Here is a 15,825-nt window from a genome sequence, read left to right on the forward strand (position 1 = left end):
TTAGCTTCCAGGCAATATGGCGGACGTTAAGTTTCGATTCTGGGAGTGAGTTCCCACCCACTGATCTGTGATTGGTCTGTAGCTTCAGTGGTCGAAAATATGAAGAACTAGCGTTGTAGTTTCACCCCGCTAACTGCAACAGCTTCCAGTGACGCAATATGACAATTTTTGCATCACTGGAAGCTCCTTTTCAGACTTAGAAATACAAAGATTTCCCATCTCGGGGGAAAATGAGGGCGGGATGCATGACCATTCAAAAATACTACCAGGTTTCTAATGATACAAAGCTTAATGCAAATGGGTGAAGTATCCCTTTAAACGTTTAAAACTGTGGTCATCTCAAATGATTTCATCCCTGACAGCAAGCTGACATGACCAGAACGTGTCACCTATTGAGACACTCCATTCATAAAGGTAGGTATCTGTCGGCCCCTGACAGCAATCTCTTGATCTCTATTACTCAGCAAACCGTGAGACACGAGACATCACAGAGCAGGGTTACTGTGGAGGGGGGCAGGGGGGCAAAGACAGCCTTTTGATCCAAAGAAGCACGGCACTAAGATGATGGCTCGGGGAGTCAGGGAGTGTCCACAGCAGTGTTTGACTTCCTCTTCAGTACAAAATAATTACCCTTGTGACCTTAAGTGGTAGTGACAAGGCCAATGAGTCACTTTCATCCCAAATCGATGTCTCTCGTTTGTTTGCTGTATGAAATGAAAGTTAATGAATCGGAAGGCTTTTAAACTTTGCTTTCAAGTTCCACCCTCTTTCATGTTTCTGGAAAAAAGCCAATGGCTGAAAAATTGAATATGATCAAGGCTGGAATGACAATCCTAGCCTTAACATTTCCTAATCCAATTTGCACAAACTCAACTGCATTCACATGAATCACAATGGAGATGAATCCAAAGTCTCATTTCACAAATGCCGATGACAAACACGAAGAATAAAATACAAAATGTCAATGCAATAAATGGTCCACACAAAGAGGTTCTCTGCATTTTTTAGAGGTTATTGTGAACCATTGGTGATAGTGTGACATATTGCACACCGCATTATCCACGTCTCATTTTGTGTCATTTTTCTTACTGTGAACCTTCAGCTCAACAACTGGCAAAAACGTTTACAGAGATACTAAAACTTATTTTCAAATCGAATCAAAATCTTTAAATTTACTAAACTCAAAGAGTATCAAACTGCCACTGACTGATGCACAGGGAGAGCAAAACATTTAATTGTAAATGATGAGAGGTTTTCTGCAAAATGTCAGGTGCAGCTCAGTGATTTCTCTCTGACTTAGTGATCTGTGGGTAAAATGGCCCATCAATATTTCCACTTTGAGGGAAATTGTGGAAAATGCCTAAATGTCATGTTATCATAATAATCAATAACATCACAGATGATGTCTAGTCAATGAAGATGTTGATAATATTCATTATGTATTTACCAATAGAGCTATTTATAAAACAGCTAAAATATGAAGTATAGGCTGATTCATGTTTTTTAAATCTGACAGATGCTACTTTTTTATATTTCCTTATTTATAAAAATTTAAATTCAGAATTTCTTCTTATATCTCTATATATTGTATCTTTATGGAGATTGAAGAGTGTTTTAGAGTTTATTTGTCAGGCTTTATTTTCAAGTATAGTACTACTTTAACATCATCCAATCACATGGAATCAATGTAATTTGTTGCTACAGCCAAACGCTTGTGTGTGAAATGGAGCGATTCATTTTATTTGACTTTTGAGGAAATGCAGCTGCTTTAAAGAGAAGTGTCAGATTTGAGACAAAGCGCTCCTCCACATTCTAGTGTTGTCAAAGTGACACCTCCTTTCCTCCTCTTCTTTGACAGCAGCAGCTGGAGTTGATAAACCACAGACTGTAGTTCAGTCAGCCACAGAAGCTGACAGTGATGGCAGCGGATTCGACCCTCACCACTACACCCAATCTCTCTGCTGCCATCAATTTTTCAGCGCTCAGAAATGTATTAATAGAAGGGTACTCCACGTCCTGTTGGGTTGAAGAGTCCAGATGAAGATAAAATTCACACTAAAACGCATGAGCACCCCACACACACTCAGGCACACCCACAACCCCCCCTAGCTCTGAATCATGAATGAGCCCAGACTCCCACACTCTGCAGGAAACGAGACAAGACGAGGAAAAACGGCATACAATGCTGCATCTTTAATCACCTGAGCTGTGACTTCACTTGATCTGCAGACACTAGCTCGATCAGTGTTTTCCTGCATGGGAGGATCATCTCCTGGCTCTGAGTGCCTCCAGTCATTTAAAATTCATTTTCTGCCTATACTCGAGATGAGACTAGTAGTAGTAGTAATAGTAGAGAAAGTTACATTTCTCCTTAATCCTGCATACTTTGACACACCGCACATGTGATGTACCATGCAGCGCTAGAGCAGGAGCGCTGATAATCATATCAAGTCCTCATCAGATGATACTTCATCACACTTATGGAGATTCTTTGAGACTAAATTGTCAATTATATGAACCACATATTCAGAGCCATATGACAGCAATCAGGAATTTCTATTTTAGTTTTCTTTTTGACCATCAGAGCTATTTATACTCTGACAGAGACAATAACGCTTTATTTTTTGCTTTGAAGCTTGAAAACATTGTTCCTTTATTCAAACTGATGTCCCTGCTATGTGTTAGCAGGAATCCAGTTTGTTTAACTCTAAATACGTTAGAACAAAGGTTTTTTGAGGGTGTTTAGAAAGTTGCACAAATGTGAAAAAGCCACATAAAACCCTTAACCTCTTGCTCTTCAAGAATCTTTGCACCTCTAAGCAAAAAGGCTCAAAACTTCCTTGAGCTCCACCTTAGATGTGTGCCAACCCAATTTTTTCCCCCTCCACACAAATGGCACACCACGGGAGTCAAGGAAGTGCCAATGTTTTCCCTAGCCAAGATTCTACCTCAAACAGTGGCACAAGACAAAGAGACTAATGGTGTTTTGATCTAAGCACACAAGCCGCAGGCATGACATAACACATGCCAGCTTCCTCATTTCTTCAGACCACACCAGGGGCACTCCACGAAAGCGCTCAACCCATCTCCCTCGTGACAACAGCAACCGAGTTCATTGAAGGCTTTTCCTGCTTGCACACATGCTCCAAGTCCAACTTTTTAACATAATGAGCACAGTGTACAGTAATAATGTACGCAGTTCCACTGAGTTATTCATTTTAAGAATATTTCTGAATACACTATACCGACGCATTAAATGTTTAAACCTGATCCAATGTGCTTATCTAATCTTAAATTAAGAATGTGAGTGAATTGATAAATCATTATTAGGAATAACTTGGATATGAATATGTTTTTTTGCACAAGTGGTTGAGCTCCTCTTCTATTGCACCATTCTTGACTAAGGTAGTAATAAAGGATCCCATTAGAATTGAGTAGCCTGCCAATTAATAGCGTCTAAAATACCCAGATTTTGGGTCTTTGGTGGAACTCTTTGTTGGAGCGCAGCAGTAATCATGGAAGGCAATTTTAAGCCCTACATGGAGAAAAGGTGCTTTCATAATTGCGGAGACTGAAACCTTAAGTGTCTGTGAGCACTGTGCCTTAAAGCATTTAGACAAGCCCATGAATAAAAGACTATCAGACTGTATGATGAAAACGTATAAGCCCAATTCAAGATGATTCATATAATGTACTGTGGACACTACAGGACAGAACACTACAGTTCATGTTCTTTTGACTACAAATTCCATCTATCTAAAAGGCTAAATTGACTAAAACAAACATATAGATTATACTTTATTACCTTTTTTTAGTGAGCTGTTTTTGTTGGCCATCAACTGCATGTTTCATTTTCTATTTGAATCAGAATCAGAATCGGGTTTTATTGCCAAGTACATTTACACATACAAGGAATTTGACTTGGTGTATTGGTGCTAAACAATTAACAAGGAAACAACGCAGAACTTGCAACAACTCAAATAATACAGTATAAGAAGCTATTACAATATATAAAATAGAATTTAAAAATGTAAAATATAAAATAAATAAACTACATATATTCAGTAAATGTTTAAAATGAGTCTTTAATATGAAACTTTTAAAGAGCTACAGACAGAGCAGGCTTTAGTTGTAGAACAAACATTCAGAAAACCGTAGACTGCTTTAGCCTTGTTAGGGTGTATTTAAGATCCTCTATTTCACAGTTCACTAACACAACCACTGCACTTTCTATAAAAAAAAAAATATTTGAGTATTTAATATGGAAACATTGTGCATAAGTAAAATAAATAAATAAAGTGAATAAGGTAAAAATAAAGACATTTTTAAGGACTGCAAAAACTTTCCCTGACTTCCGTTTATTTCTCTGCCAGCAGAACACTGTGTGTGTGGAAAGACTCGTCTCTGAGGATGTCCTGACTCAAACAAAGAAGGAGGTTGGAACATAAACTTGATAGTACCCCACTGAGATTGTGTAGATGAGAAATGGAAAAACAACACAAAGCACAGAACAAAAGTGTTCTGATGTACGGAAAATTATCTGCTTTCTGGTTGGTATATTCAGGGTTGTTAAATGTAGACATTTTAAGGCAGCAGGTGAGCTTTTCATGGTTTCAGATATCTGTTTCACATTTCATCAAATATTGTTAATAGTAAGGTTGGAGAACACATGGTAACTCACGATACAATATGCAATACATTAGGAGATTATTAAGCAATACGTGGCCCGCCCCACAGTAATGGTAATTTGATTGTGAAGAGATTCTGTGAACATTGATGTATTGCAAACATTTATATAATGATCCACCACGATATCAGATTAACTTAAGAATATGAAATTCCACTAATAAGGTTCAGTACAGGGCTCATGTATTTATTCACTGCAACATGCTGTCAGTTCCATCTCTTATTCTCCATTGCACTTCTTTTCACCACTGTCCAACATAATCTTCTATTTCTTCTTCTTCTTCTTCTTCTTCTTCTTTTATCACACTGCTGACAGCTCATGCCAATTAACTTCTGTTCACCACTGTGAGGAGGGATGAAGTAGTGATGCTTTGGGTCAAACTGGCAGAGGCATCTCCTTTTTAATCAAAATATCAATAAGTGGCACCAGCAAAACAATAATTGTATCACACCAGTCAAGACAACCTTACATTGGGATATCAATATTTGTCCCACCCCTAGTGAAGAGTAACTTAAAAAAATGTGTAGCATAAGCTCAAATAAAAGATTAGCTTATCTCAGCAGGTAAGATATTCGTGGTCCAATGCGGACGAGTGAACCGCAGAGATAAAAAAGAAAAGAAGTGAAAAGATTTCTGAGGAAACCATGCTGATCATCACACTATCTTTGCTCGCCTGTTGTGTTCAAATGGAATGAAAAAATGACAAGCCCTAACCTAGTCGCACCTATCAGAATGCACATCTTCCTCCGCCTGCATCAAGCCGTGTTTCTGTTTCTCATGCAGACTAGGCTCCACTCAGTGGGGTACTATGAACTTCATGTTCCACCCTCTCTCTGAGCCAGTGACATCATCGGAAACGTGTCCAGCCATAAGCACATTTCCCCAAGGAGACGTGTAGTAGCTCCACAATTCAACCACGAAAAGGTAAGAGGAGTTACTGCTCACAGAAGTAGCGCTGAGATGGGAGTAAAACCACGGCTTTGGTAGTATTATGCCCGTGGCACACCCAGCTGACATTTTCCAAAGATGAAACAAAAGAGTCCATACACTGAGGGGAGAATATAACACAATCTACATGCAATTAAGCACAGGGAATAGTTACTGTGGAAGAAAATCCAATGATGCCAACACACATTTTCTTAATAGTAGAATCGTATTGTGCAAGGCAGCTCCCTCTCTAACACATGGACACTTGATTTCACGAGGACAACTATTTCCAACTGAGTGGCACGCTAGAGGACTTCAGACAATCTGAACGGCAATCAGGCTCCGAGCTGGGTGCAATCAAAGGGAGGGAGGGAGAGATGATGAGAGTGGACTGAGTCCAATCCCTTGTTGATCACAGACGACAAATGAGTTCTGCAAGAGGATTGAAATGAGGAAGAAGTGATAGCTTGATGTGTGCCCTCCTATGGAAAGGATGCATGGTAAATGGTGTCCATGGCAATTACAGGACAAAGAGGCTACTATAATACCATGTGGGCTATGTGGAAATTGTAGATGGTGACTGGAAAAGTAACATTTAAAACCTTTTAGCGGCCGGAGAGGCAGTGACACAAAACATGCCTTGACATGTGGAGATATAGTAATAGCTGCCTCGTGCCTGTAAGCGAAATGAAAAGGGGCAAAGGCTATACAAATAGAACACTAGTGATAATCTTAAAGGGTTTTTAACTATTAGGTTTGAGACTATATAGCCTAACTGTAATAGCAGTCGACGCCAGAAGTGGAAGTTTGTAGAAAACACTGGCAGTTCGACCAGCACGAAACGAAACAAGCCACAATGGGGTTAGGTAAATTAGAATTTTGAGTTGTTACGTGGAGAAATGCATATAGTTGTACCTCTTTACCTGAGTACGATCCCTGCGGCGATTGCTGATGTTTATCCCTTCTCTGAGATCCATGTTACACCGCGCATCTCCTCACTGCTTCAGCCCAGCAGCCCCAGCATCGAGTCGACGGCGACAGTGAAGTTCGTTTCTTCTAAGTGCGGTTGTTGCTCTCGTGGAAATAGCCCTAAAGTCTCTTTTCTTATCTCTGGAAGCGACACTTAACGCGGTTCGTTCACTCCTGCACCCGTAGTGCCATCACTGTTTGGAGAGTAGTTGCTACAGTAGCGGTCTGGTCCTCCGCTCTCCACACTCTCTCCGGCTCATCCATTTAGGGCAGCGCCGGCAGTCCACACCGCATCCCCCCGTCAGGCTGACAAGCTCTGAACCAAACCTGCAGCAGCGGCTTCTCTTAAAGAGGTCTGCTGTGCGGAGCTTATTCAATTTCGCCGTACGTGTTCAATTTGGGAGAAGAAAGTGTTCACGGTGTGGTTAACGTCGTAGTTCAGTCTGAGCGTCCGGCTCGTGCACAGTATGAGGACTGTAGTTTCCTGCGCGCGCGGCAGCAGTGACATGGGACATGAGAGTTTTGGTAGCCTGTCCTACTGTAGGCACACAATATGTTCTTAACATTGTCCAAAATGATTTCTATATTTCTTTGTTGTTGTTTGCAAGAAAAACTTTTCCTCTTTCTCAAGGCATTGTGGGGTATACAATAAAATGTTCCCGAGTTTCTTTTTTTTTTTTAATTAAAGTAGCATTACAAAAGTCTTAACACCAATCAATTAATGAATAAATCAATCATTATTATACAGCCAAATGTACTCATAAACTTACTCATAATTGAGTAAGGTGCAAATGTGCCTTGGCACTTATGGATAGAGGTGGCCCTAAAATGTTATATTTGTATTAATTATTGATATACTACAACTGATGTATGAAAGGATTAACAGTATTTTGTGCTATAGGTCACAAATGGGAGATAAACTCCACTGAGCCCTCTTTTTACACTGCTTGACAGTTTGTTAGTGTAAAAAAAGTGATGTTTTTACATTTTAAGAAATATCTTCCAACACACCCAAAGTGTTTTCCATTATGATGGCCGATTAGAGCTCTACTATGTATACTGCAGAGTCCTGTGCAAAAGGTGTTTGATTGACATCATTCTCAACCATTTTTTTTGCTCTATTGTGGCTATACTTTCCAGGTGGACATCCTGCACTGTTATATTCTTCAATGTTGTTTGTTACCTTGTTAGATCATAAAATTGGGTGACATCAACACCAATTCCAAGCATTCATCCATCCATACACCTGACTGGATGTCTAATCATCCAGAGTAATTGAAAACACCTGTGAGAGTGCAGGCCCTTTAATATGCAAAGTATGAAGTTGACTTACTACAGCTGTACAAATGTAGGAACTGATCTGTAGCATATTTCTTTATTTACTTACAGGTACTGTAAAGACTCAGTAAAAACTGGGCTTTAAAAAAACCCAGGCACTGCAACAGAGATACCAGAGCTACCCAAGTCTTTCCAGTACACCATATATCATATCAGAAGTGGAAATTGAGACATATATATTCATCCTATATGATATGAATTGTCTGACTGACTTATTATATAATATACTTTACCTTTTCCCAGACACAATGGGCAGTTTGGTGACAGACGATATGTATCTTTGTAGCTCTGTTGGTCTCCTGCTGCTTTGAAAGTCACATAAAAAGTGATGATTACGGCAGTGCACCTTAAATGACCTAAGTTTGTACCAGCAGCTGTAACTGTCAAAACATTATTTACGGGTGTCATTTTTCATGAGGTGTTAGCATTTTGGTCCATCCCCTGTATGTGGTATGGCAAATTTACATAAAATTAACATTAGAAACAGATTTGTGTCCACACTAAAACATCTTTGTAAGAGTTTATTTCTATGATAACTTCTCCCGCACAAATCAAGACAGATTTCCATCAGCTCACAGAGTTCAAACAGCCAGAAGTGGTTATGCACTATGTCTTTGGCTGATAATCCACTCATAATGTTGAGAGGGATTTAAGAGAATCTACTTCTGTTTGAGCCAAAAGGGGTGTGATAATTACAGCAGAAATTAGTGAATGCCCCGCTGAGCCTTGGAAAGGCAAAAGGAAAAGAGTATTTGGATTAACCTACTGAATGAACATTTAGTATTCCTTAGCCACCCATGCACACAGCTAATAATGGCACATCAAAGCTCCAAGGAAGACTTAATAGTACGGCCACCCTAAACACAAATATCTGAAACTACGCTTGAATATTTGATGACGCCTTTCATGCTCAAGACTGGAGGGAGAAGTTCTTATCATTTTACTATGATGATTTCTTCAGAAGGAAAAACTAACTAAATTTTACCGTTTACAGTTTTTCATTTCTCTCTGTGCTCTGAGGAGACAAATGCTTCATGTGACCATCCCTATGGGACAATAAGCTTCCCATAGTGTTTGGAAGGTGTCATTTAAATAAACATGAATTCCATTCGTCCTGAGGTGCTAAATGAGATGCTGAAATGAGCAACTTTTCGATGCCACTAGAAGTCGGAAAGGTTGAGTATTTACGGAGACTTCACGCTGAGAGCTAGAAAGGCCAGATTATACTCTGCAGAGGTGTCACACACTCTTTAAGACAAAAAAGACTACAAAGGCTTGACTAAAATATTGTCTTTAATCGCAAACTGATTCACTGTCTTGTACATGTCCATTTCCTTTTTATCTGCTGCTGATTCCCCGATTGACTTCCTCAGAGACCTTTAAACTTTAGTTGCAAGAAAAAGTGAAATGATGGACTCACTTTTATTTTAGGAAAGGAGAGCAGACTGGCAAAGCTGACCTACTAAATCTAAACAGAACAGTGCAGCAAAAGAGATAGGTGTTGCTTTGTTTAAGGTTATATAACAGCACTTAATTACCTGTTATTCTTGTGCTATTAATGAGCTATTTTGGGGGTAGGAACATTACAATCCAAAAAGCTAACTAGCTCTGTGTCTGCCCTAGTACCAGCAAATTTAAACCAACATGTTAAATATAAGATTACTAATGTCTTTCACTTTATAATGTGGCATTATTTCTGTGGCTGTTTTCTCAGCAATGTGCATTGTATGTGTTTCTGTTTCTGAATTGGTGGTGAAGTGGGATTTAATGATGGACCTGTATTGTTTGTCACAGTAAAGTTTTTTTTGGCACAGATGGCTGAGTGTATTGACTGAGTTGGGGAAATCCCCCCTGCCCTTGTCTCTGCATGATGGCATTCAGTTTTAATCAAATGAAAGACAGTCGACAGCTCAGCTGCTCAGTAATGCAGACAACATAACAGAGCTTATCCTTAGAACAGGAGTCAAACCTTTACGCTGCCTTATGTTGATTCTCTCCAGACTTGTAAAACTAAACCTAGGGTGATTCTGATGCTTAACTATTTCAGCTTCAATGTGGGGGACGTCAATAACTTGGTCTTTTCCTTGGGCTTCTGATTGGCCTTTTTCATTCGATGTTGTTGTTTACAGCCCAAAGTCAGTCAAACCTTAGAACCAGATAAACAAACATTTTCACATTTTTCAAATATGGAGTGTAAAGGTATCAAAGAAGTCTCTATAACTATGTCTACAGAACTTTATGCAGCGGGTATCTCTTCTCAGAGTCCAACAGCAGTAGAGTTCTATTACTTCCCCTCAGCCATGTGTTCCTGAAGCTAATATTACAGATAGTTATAGGTTTATGAAGCTGGTACTCATGATAAGCAACTGTAATCAGATATATAGTTTTGTGGTAACATAGACAAAAAGGTATATTTTCACAAAAATGTAGGATATACTGTATGTTGGCAACAGTCCAGTTACATGAAGAGTTATGAAACTTTTGGAGATGCTATTTGAACATTTTATTTCAAGTGTTAATTAATTGTTGTTTCCTATTACCTTTTACAACTATACCACTTGTTATTAAATAAAAACAATAACCCAGTTAAGTCTTGTGAATATCAGCACAGCCTTAATTGTCTTTGGCTCTAAGACTGAATTGCAGCTGTGCTGTTGTTCAGTACAACTTGTGTGATAAATACAGTTTCTCTGTTGCCCTAAACCAGTCAATAAATGGTAATTTAAGTCTACTGCAAAAAAATACTGAGTAGAGCAGTTTTTCTTATCGACATAATAGGGTTGCTTCTGATACAAGAAAAACAAATAAAAATAACAAAGTAAAAACACAGTTGCTTGTCAGGTTTTTAAAGCTGCCATTAAAATGTAGCAATGTTCATTTATTAGAGTAATAAGCTTGTAAATTGATTTGTTCGTCATTTCATCATCTCAAATGTAATTTTTTTCCACCTCTTTAATAATTAAATGCCAAATAGTTTTGGGACTGTTGGTTAGACCAAAAAGCAATTACATACATCATGTCAGGCTCTTAGAGCGTGTCTTGAACATTATAGGCCAAATCCTCATGTAAGTGTGTTCGTTATTGATTCATTGATTTTTGGAGTTGAAGTTCATATGGCGAGTGTTGCTCATATTCTCAAGAATCTTGATGGACAAGTTATGTCATACAATAGATGTATGGATGAACAGTGTGTGTAGGAGTAGATAAAAACACATACACATCCCTGCAGTACACATGTGCTTGCAGGCTGAATTTTGACAGGTAGCTGCCTTCTGTTCTGTCACTGATCTGTCAGGAATACTGATATCCACCCACTCATTTCAGAAGCGATCTACAGCTGCAACACATTGCTGTGGAGCAGGTCCTGGATGATGGTGTGAAAGCATAGGTGAGGTCCACAAGAAGAAAAACATGAAGGGCTTTCGTTGACTGCATATATTCCACTAATGATTCAAATAAGTCGTTTTAAAAAGGCAGACCTGTATCAGGCGTCACCTTCACAGAAGAGAGAGCCAGCAGTCTGAAGCTGAACAGAAAGAGTGTCCTTCATGTGCAAATTAAAGTAACTTTCCAATGAAAGCATTCTTTGAATGTAGACCAACAGTATTGTAATTGAATAATCTTAACATAAATCAGGAAAATGGAAGTGAATATCAGCAACATCAAATTTATTTTAAAGGAGTCATAGAACATAGTCATGGCTTATGTTCAAGTTTTGAAAATTAAGACATAAACAAGAGGAAAAAACATTTGATCTCTGATTCAGCTGTACTCATTGTGATCAGATTTTGAAACTCTCTGTTGTGAGTTCAGCAATGTTATACAAGTGCAATGCTTTAGTGGGTTTTGGAAAACCTATACGATGACAGTCAGAATTTGGCAATACAGTATATTTGGGTTGAAATTATATATGAAAATATGTTATAGTAAACACGTTGTGTTAATATACATAAATTAATCTGGATAATAGAATGAGGATGGCATTACAGTTTCTAAAAAAACATTTTTTCCAGATAGAAATTTGTTGTTAATAAGCAGAATCATCCAGAGACAGGGATTGGAATATGTTGCCTTCACTCTGTCATGTTTTTTTACCCAGGAGGAGGCAACATCCTTAGAGGTAATGAAAAGAGAGGCATACACATACCCTTAAACCCTTTTAATATTGTACAGCCAAATCTTCAAAGTCAAGTATAGCAACATATTTGGGTCGAATTAAACAATTAAATACTATGATGCTTTCTTGTACCTGAAGGTTCTTTTAATGCAGTATGAACTGACACAAACTACATCTTTCTTGCCCAAGCTCTTAATCTATTGTCACCGTCGGATGGGAGGTAATTGATTTAGAATTGATTTGAATGAGTTGACACCTTCACTTGTTATACTTTCTATTAGTTTGTACAATAGCATTGACCATTTTTTTTAACTTTTTGACACCATGTGTTTTACAACGATACAGTCCCTTTTATTCCAAAGAGTAATAGTATCAAAAAGTATGGAAGCTTAAAAAAACTACAGATCTTGATTTAAGCAAAAGAGAGAAAGATCAGCTCTGGTCCATTTAAATTTACAGGTTGGCAAACACTGATGTTTCTCAAGTCCTTTCGATGTCTCATAAAGATGTAAACGTTATGTTGATGTCTCTTACAAATAGACTGTTGAAATAGACAGAGAGCAGTAGTGGTGACTGTCTAAACTGCATAAATACATGGCCAACATTTAGGTATTTGTGCCATTGCAGTGTGGAATAGTTTGTCTTCAATGTATGGTAATTAAAATCCAGAAATAACCAAATATAGGGTGCTTAGGACTTTCATTTTTGTGGCCGTGGTATCAAATATGTAAATGGTAAATGGACCTGAGTTTTAATAGCGCTTTTCTTGTCGTTTGACTACCCTAACCATTCACACATTGATGGTAGAGGCTGCGATGTAAAGAGTTCCTCGGTATGAACTAGTCCCATTCATACGCTCATACAACGCCGCCATAGCAGCGGGAGTGGCGGCACATTGGCGGCTGCAGGAGCTGGGGATCAAACCCGGACCTTCCAGTTAAGAAACGACCGACAATACAACTGAGCCACAGCGCCCATTAGTAAACACTTTTATTAGACAAAATGGTATCAACAACATTTCATTTTTACCATTATTGTATCATAGTTTAAAATTCTGGTACTGTGATGATGGTAGTGTTTCCATAATTTGTGTACTTTTTAATTGTGTTTTTTGTAATTACATCACATTTTTGTTCTTTAATGGGCCTGTTGCTAATCTTTTTTGGGGGCAAAACTGAAGACAGTATGAATGAATGAATGAATGAACTGGATTGTGTACCCTTGGCATGTGTAACATTTACATGGTTAATGTGTTTACATGCCAAAAGACAATAGTTTCTGCCAGTTTCTCAGTCAGAAATACACAGCCAGAAACAACAGCACGTTTTATAAATGCATCTTCACTGACATGAGCCCTAATGAAGCAAAATATGAGTGTTGGAAGAGATACTGACTACTGATACAAGTTTCTACCAAGCAAGAAAACTTGAGAATTTTTTTCTTCTACTTAGTCATGATATTTGGAAATGGTCTAACACATGGGCTTATATATTGACTTTTGACTCATGGCTCGGGCCCAAATTGCCTGTTTGGGACATATCTTGCAGAAAATCAGGAGGTGGAGGTTTTCTCTCTTACCAGCAGCCGTCACTTGCTGCACACTAATGACTGTCTCGCCTAAGCATTTAACCTTGAGCCAATCTGTCTTCTCACTTAGAAAAGCTGAGTTCTTGAACCATGAAATGGAGGTAGTTGTCCCACTGAAAGAAGGTTACAACCCAGACCTCCTCAAGATAATCAATTATTGCCCTTTCAAATGTCACAAAGTTGTTGGCCAGAATTAAAATCAGGACATTGTTATTTATGTCTGCTTTTTTGTATTTAGTTCCTCAAATTTCTCCTATTGAATCCTTGAAAACACTGGACACACACCACATGACCAACAATTGGATAAATATATGTAAAGGGCAGTCCAAACGCAGCTGTTGGAATACGCATGAGCAGAATTCATTTGTGAAAACCATCCTCATCCAAGTGACTCTGCTGGCACACTTGGTGAATTTATTTATGAAAGTGTGTGTATGATCCAGAGTGTATGTACCCAGCTGTCATAATGCAACCAGGGAGGGCTGTGAAAGGGGATGAAGGAACGTTGAAAATCACCCACTGAATGTAACACAATCAAAGCAAAACCTTCACACAGAAATTCCTTCTGAATATTGATTTGTGTGTCTGTGTGTCCCTGTTTGAGTTAGTGTGAATGCAAGTGCACGTTAAAATTAAATATATTCTGAAACGCATCACACTTCTGAAAGAGAATCTGTAATACACCAAAAAAAGATTTATATCATTTCCATCCCCATGAGTTTAAAGTCACTATGGTAGTTTAGAAATATTGCAGTTTGGAAGTGACAGCTTCCTCTTCAAAGAACAAACTGATGCAATCTTTCCTGAGCATTCAAATAAGAAAAGTTTTGATGTGTGCTCGTGTGCATTGCAGGATGTGTGAATGTTGTGTGTGAATGCATGCCCTTGAGGGGTTTTTCATGTATTTGTATGCTAAAGGTGTATGGAAGATTTATTTGTTTTCTACTCTTTATTAATCTCTGTATTTTCCTGAATATATACCAAGCTGGAAAAGCATCCAACGCCACCATAATTGGGGGAACTGTAGATTTTGTGTAGGAGCAGGAGGATTATTATTTTCATATATTACATCTGATGAGCTATGGTATTCTTAAACATAATCATATTGTTGTATTTCTGTTGAATTATCTACTTACAGGAGCTTACATTGATAATAATTAATTCCACACTTTCAACTAAAAGAGAATGAGAAAAAAAGTTAACTGAGTCAAATGACTGATCCAAATTAAGTTTAAAAAAAAGGAAAAATTTGCAATCCTACCAATGGTTACGTAAAAGCATTTCAGTGACTTTAAAGATGATGACCATTGACCTCTTATGTTGGTTTGTATCTTAACATTAGCTGTGTGGGTCAGCATTCTTTATATAAATTACTTTAAACGTTTTGGACTATGAGTAAGCGCAAGTGACAATCCAGTGAAATATAATAACTGTGCTGATCAGCTGATTATGGATCGCGTGTCATGTATCATTCTTGTTCAGCTTTTATGATTGTGTGCCCAACCTTTGTTGTTTTCACCTGTGTTCCAATTATCACCCACTTCTCACTATATAGTACCTTATACCCTATATAGTGGACTCTTTTTATCCCATAATGCATTGTTAAAAGTAATGAAAAAAAATGATAGTCACTAAGAAAGCAATACTATCATACATCACAGGGCACTGTAGTAAACTACAGTAGTGTGTGATTTTGGAAACAACCCTGTTTCTTTGCCAGCTCATTTTTGAACTCGTGTTCCTTGTATGGAAGTTTCCTTGTGGCCTTTAAAGTGTTTGCACTGTTTTTTGATGGACCTTTGGAATTAAATTTTTCTCAACTCTATTAAAGTGACCTTTTTTGTCTTTCTGCCGGCCAAGAGGATGATATACGATAATGAGAAAGATGAAGAGAACTATTTAAGCAAACTGCATATATACTGTGAGTACGCATTGTAAGCAGACAGCAAGCTTCTTCCACCATATGCTTTGTGCCTAAGGCTGAAGTTAGCTGCGACTGACAGGCAGCTGCTAGTTAGCAGGAGTTGAGTATTGTTATTTCCATAAATGGGTTAAAAAAATGTAATGTAAAGTGTTCAACTCTGGCCAGCTATATTGCTGTTGTTGCTCCCAGATGAAGTATTTTGTGAATCCACACGTGTTTTTGATGTTTTTACTTTGATTTTTTTTTTTAAATAGTTGCTGTTCTATGTTCTATGTA

The 15,825-nt window shown here is 38.2% G+C and overlaps 1 protein-coding gene across 4 annotated transcripts in view; it reads right to left on the bottom strand.

The window, feature by feature from the left end:
* The window catches only part of cntn3a.1 (contactin 3a, tandem duplicate 1), a 74,748-nt gene extending 67,682 nt beyond the window's left edge, over window positions 1-7,066 (bottom strand). For 3 of the 4 annotated variants that reach the window (XM_061057519.1, XM_061057520.1, XM_061057517.1), the window contains exon 1: window positions 6,538-7,066. The gene's annotated coding sequence lies outside the window, so the exon portion shown is untranslated. Of the gene's footprint in view, window positions 1-6,529 lie in introns of all 4 variants that reach the window. The other variant, XM_061057518.1, reaches the window with a different exon arrangement.
* Window positions 7,067-15,825: the final 8,759 nt, after the last annotated feature.

Source organism: Labrus mixtus, chromosome 15 (assembly GCF_963584025.1).
Source record: "Labrus mixtus chromosome 15, fLabMix1.1, whole genome shotgun sequence".
In the NCBI taxonomy this organism is placed as follows: domain Eukaryota; kingdom Metazoa; phylum Chordata; class Actinopteri; order Labriformes; family Labridae; genus Labrus; species Labrus mixtus.